This window comes from Desmodus rotundus, chromosome 5 (assembly GCF_022682495.2).
Source record: "Desmodus rotundus isolate HL8 chromosome 5, HLdesRot8A.1, whole genome shotgun sequence".
In the NCBI taxonomy this organism is placed as follows: domain Eukaryota; kingdom Metazoa; phylum Chordata; class Mammalia; order Chiroptera; family Phyllostomidae; genus Desmodus; species Desmodus rotundus.
The window spans coordinates 152389216-152394851 of NC_071391.1; positions in this window are offsets into that span (position 1 = coordinate 152389216).

A 5636-nucleotide genomic window follows, 5' to 3' on the forward strand; every position below is an offset into this window, starting at 1 on the left:
ACATAAAGGGGCGGAGCCTTAGGTGTTCACAGGGCCGGGGTAAGGCTGGTCGATGCCCTGTGATGCTGTATGTGGGGGAGGGTCCAAGAGGGAGCAATGGCGCTTGCTCCACTCTCTGCCGGATTTTAGTCACTCCCTCCGCTACCCACAATCAAACTGGGCCCCTCTGGTGCTGATTCCCGAGTGGGTGGGCCTGTGCACACTCTAGGCCCCTGTGGGTCTCTCCAATGACCTCTCCTGTGAGGCTGGGAGTTTCTCCTGCTGCTGCCTCAACCCCCACGGGTGTTTTCAATCAGGGGTTTGAGGCTTTATTTCCCCAAGCTGGAGCCCTGGGTTGCGCGGTCTGTTTTGCTCCCTCACCATTCCATCTATGAGCGAATGTGGGGCCACAGGGTCTGCCAGCCACCACCTTGTGGGGTCTGCTAAGTCTGCTAGCCCGCCCCGTTCCACAATCCGCCACCTCGCGGGGTCCGCCAGCCACCACCTCGCCATGAGTCCTCTCCGCCTGGCCGCCTGTCTCCGCCCCTCCTACCGGTCTGGATGAATATTTCTTCTTTATCTCCTTGGTTGTCGGACTTCCGTACAGGTCGATTTTCTGTCAGTTCTGGTTGGTTTTTGTTTTTAAATTTGTTGTTGTCCTTCTTTTGGTTGTGGGAGGAGGCACAGTGTGTCTACCTACGCCTCCATCTTGGCCGGAAGCCACAGTTTCCATTCTTAAAACATGCAGCCTTCTCAGAGTAGAGCAGGAAAGCACTGTGGAGTGGGTGTCCGGGTGAGCCTTCTGAGTGGTCCTCTCCCGTTGGTGCTGTGCCCGTGCTGTCTGGTGCCAGGGTTCACTGCCTGCCTCTCTCAGACCCGAACAGTCTGCACATTCAATTCCATTCTCTCGTTTTCTTTGGCTCAATCAAGATGGGCTATAGATTTTAAAAGGACTATAGCCAAAAACCTAGGGAGAAACAAAGGAGAACCAAACCCAGAAAATAAGAGACAGTTCAAGCTTACCAAACTAAGCAGGTTTGAGACCCTACAACAGCAAACTCGCTTTGCCCTGGCCGTGAGGCCTGCCCAGAGATGGCCTCCCTACGGGCCTCCGCCCAGCCCACCTGCTGCACCGGAGCAGGTTCGAGGCAGGACGCGGATCACGACGCGTCACCCAGGACTTCTGGGAGGCACAGTGATGGGGTGGGGGTGGGGATTAGACTGCAGAGCTGCAGATTGCCCTTGAGGGAAGGCACCGCTTTGCTCACGTCTGCCTCCCAGCACCCAGCTCGCAGCCTGGCTCCGAGTGAACGCTCAGGACTGACTGTCGGTAAAGGAATGAGGGGTGGAAAGACGGTGCTCCAACGAATATGGGGCCAGTGGAAAGCCCATCAAGTTCTCTCCTTGCCCTCAGGCTCCCACCAACAGGCCAGCAAGCCAGGGCCTGCCTTACCAGCTAACCCCCAGGGCAACTCTGCAGGAGCATTTGGTGGTAACTAACCTCTCAAGCAGGAAGAAGTTGACATTTCTAGGGTTCCTCAGTGAGGGGACATGCCTGCGCAAAGCCCTGTCCTGGATGGACATTGTTCCCCAGCTCTACCACAAACTCAGAGCCTAGGCTCCCCTTGCGCCCAACTCTGTGACCCTCTCATTAATCTCCTGTGGGTTCATCACAGCCGTCCCAGCCTTTTTCTTTTTTCTTTTTTAAAGAGGGAAAGAGAAAGAGAGGGAGATGAACACTGGTACGAGAGAAAAGCTTTGCCTCTCACAGGCGCCCTGACTGGGGACCAAACCCACAGCCTAGCCCTGTGCCCTGACCAGCAATTGCCCCAGTGACATTTTGTTTTGTGGGATGGCACTCAACCAACTGAGCCACACTGGTCAGGCCAGATGTCTTCCCAGCCCTTTCTAGACTCTTTCAGGTCCGATGCCAGGACCTCCTTTCCCCTTGCCTCTTGGGATTGGCGCCTCTAAACCAGTCCCTCCCTCCCTAAGCCCATGAAGTCTGGTGCCCACCTTACTGCCACAAAGCTGCTTGTGTTGAGGATTCAGTTCACAGATGTTCATTGAACATCTACTATGTGCTAATACACTTCCAGATGCTTGGGACATATTAGTGAATAAAGCCCCTGTTCTTTGGCACTTATCACATAAAAGTGTCATTTTTTTCCTGTTGTACCTTGCCCCAATTTTCTAGCTTCATTATCTACATGACCTCTCCATATAGATGTGCCGCAGCAGCTGACAATACCCTGGCCCAACAGAATCCACCCTTCCCTACGCCAGACTGGCTCTCTGGTGCACAGCGGTCCTCATTCTCCCAATCTCAAGGACCCCCCACCACGGAGTCCTTTCCCGCTCTTTCCTTTCCTTAGTATTTATAGCATCCACTGCTGTCTGTTAGTCCAGACCCTCTCCACCCCATCAGCCGCGTTTAGCGCAACAACGTCTAACTAGCTTCCCTGGTGGTGGAATGGCTCCTACCCCCCATCTCTTCCAGAGTCTGCTTCCCAACTGGTCTTCCCTGGGTGCTCATTTCATCCTGGCCCTCCGTCTCTGCTCCATGCCTCCCCTAGGCAGTGTCCCCCACAGTCTGTGGGATATTGTTACAGAGTGAGAGATGCTTGCCAAGTTACATCAGGAACTCCCAACTCTACTCTTGCAAATGAAAGCCCTAAGGGGCACTGGCTTGCCTATGGCTGCAGCTCATTAGTGCTAACAGCCAGGAATAGGATAAAGGTGGTGGCAGGGCTCTGAGGGGGGTGCCTCTTTTGAGGGGATTTTCTTCCTCACTGGGGTAGACAGTGAATAGTTGGGAGGAATGACTTTGCAATCATAACAAGCAAGCATGTAAGGTCGGCCCTCTTTTCACAGGCAGGGGGGAAGAATAAGGGTTCATCCAAAAGTGAGTCAAAAATATGTTAATATTTGTGAAGTGCTAGAACAGTGCTGGCACATAATTAGAGCTATGTTTTAACTTAAAAAAAAAAAAAAAAGAAATGTAGATCAGCCCTGGCTGGTATGGCTCAGTGGATTGAATGCTGGCCTGTGAACTGAAAGGTTGCTGGTTCGAATCTCCATCAGGACACATGCCTGGGTTGTGGGCCAGGTCTGCAGTTGGTGTGTGAGAGGCAACCAATCTCTATTTCTCTCCCTCTCTTTCTCCCTCCCTTCCCCTCTCTCTAAACATAAAAAGAAGAAGAAAGAAAGAAATATAGATCAAATCTCTTAAGCATCTCCAGAGGAAAGATGACCAGAAAACTTAAAGAAAAAAAAAACTTTTTATGGTTAATTACCTGGAGCCTATGAAGTTCTCAATGAATACAAACAGGTTCATTTATGGGTATTTTGTTTAAAGGACTGTTTGTTTCCCTCTTTTTTTTTTCCTTTTAGAGAGAGGGGAAAGGAGAGAGAGGAACATTGATCGGTTGTCTCATACATGACCCAACCGGGGACTGAATCCGCAACCCATGCATGTACCCTGACCAAGAATCGAACCCCAAACCCTTCAGTCTACAGGATGATGCTCCAACCAACCAAGCCACACCAGCCAGGGTGAGGACTGTGTTTCTTGCTGATAGCTTCTTTTCTCAGTGTAATAAGATCTCATTTCTAGTTGTAGGGGGGAAAGTTTAGTCAGCTTAGAGCTGTGTTATGATTAGGAGAGCCAAAGAAAGGATGAGGGCAGAAACACCTCCCACCACTTAGCAACTGAGTGGAATGTGTGTGCCGCTTGGCAGCAAACACTGCTTCCACTTGAGGACAAGGCTCTCCGAGTTCTGTGGGAATGTGTGTGTGACAGGTTCTCAAGTCCGTGGGAAAGTAACCTCTGACAAGACTTCTTGGAATAGCCTAAGAAGGGTAATGGAAGCTCTAGAAAGGAGTAGAAGTGTTCTTTAAAGGGTAACTCTTTTCCCACCACCAAGTCCTCCAGGTACCCAAGGAAGAACTTGTCAGGGCCAGGGTTTGGAAAGCCTAGGAAGGGTTAATAGTAGCAGTGGGACAGGAGAGATCTCAGCTCCCCAGGGGGGCCGATGGCTTATAGCCCTGTCGCCCTTGTTCAACAGCAGCGCCTGTGGTTATGAATTCCTCTTTCTGCTGGACTCCACATCCAAAGCTCTTGGTCTGCTCCATCAGACTCTGCACCCTAGCTACCCAGAGCAGGAACGCCCTGCTGTCAGGGTGCATCTCCTCACTGAGCTGCACTCCCGTGTTCAAGCTGCGCTCCAAGTTTCTTCACCCTCCTCCCACCCACCTGCCACAGTGCGCCCCTTCCTCAGGCACTAGCTCAAATGCCGGTTCTGGGGCCTTTCTGACTCCAGGTCTGTGCTGTTCCCTTTTCTGATAACTGGATCCCCAGACACGGTAGACCTGTTCTCTGGTTGGTTAGATTTGTGTGGCTTGTCTCTCCCACTGTTCTTTTTTTTTTAAGACTATACTTACTTATTTTTAGTGAGAGGGGAAGGGAGGGAGAAAGGGAAGGAGAGAAACATCGATATGAGAACATGCTTCTTGCATGTGCCCTGACCCGGGACCTAACCCAGAACCCAGGCGTGTGCCCTGACCAGGAATCAAATTGGCAACCTTTTGCTTTGCAGGATGATGCCCAACCAACCGAGCCACACTGGTCAGGGCTGTGATCCTAGCTGTTACTGGGTAAGCCACCCAGCCACTTTTCCGAGCCAGTTTCTGCATCTGCAAAATGGTTGGGAAGTTGGCATAAGACTGTGTTAAGTTCTTGCTCACACTTTCAAAAAATGAGTTCCTTCTCCTTTTCCTATAGCTGTAACATGCCAACAGCGCTTTGCTTGGAGGAGATTCTTCCCGGATGATGCTGGAGCGGTCTGGACGCCATGTACAAACGTGCTCAGTCAAGCCACTGGATGCCTCACCACCACCTGAGGCTTCCACACTGAGGGGGAGAACTATCTTGCTCATTCTTGGACTCCCACTGCACATGACACTTGCACCCAGAGGGTGCTAAGTGGAAGTCCGTTGGATCAATAAAGGCCTCTGAAGCTGCCAAAGTTCATGGAATGGAACAGCACACCTTGAAAGATCCACAGAAGCCCTAACTGGTACACACATGAGCTACTCCACTCCAGTTCCCTACCCCAGAGTTTCCAAGCCAAAGTGCTCCTCAGCACTCCATGGCACCTGTCCCCCCACCCCTAGCGCAAAAGTCCACTGTCAGGGAGAGGCTCCCAGGGGTAATAGGCAGGCAGGGCTCCTAGAGGGGCTGGCAGCTGGAGAACTCAAGGCGAGGTTGGGAGGACTCGGTGGCTGCCTTGCTGACTGAAGGAGAGGACTAACCAGACAGGAGAAAAGGCCTGCAGAGTAACGAGCCTCACCAGCCAGGGTCCAGCTGCTCAGCCTCCCTTTTGCCAGGAGTCATACCCGGACTGGGAGTGCCACTTAATTGAGGAAGGAAGGGTGGACAACTATCAGCGTAGCTCAGGACAGAGAGCACCAACAGAACGGCCTGTTCCTGCCCCGAACCCCAAAGGGCCACGATTCTGACAATGCTGAGCTTGGCTGCTCAGCCCTGGCCGGAGCAAGAGCCTGCCAGTTCTCATTTTCTAGAAGAAAGCTCTGCTTATTGCACTTAGCATCCTCTGCTGAAGCCAGAATAACCGCAGGGAAGCAGGAACCACAGG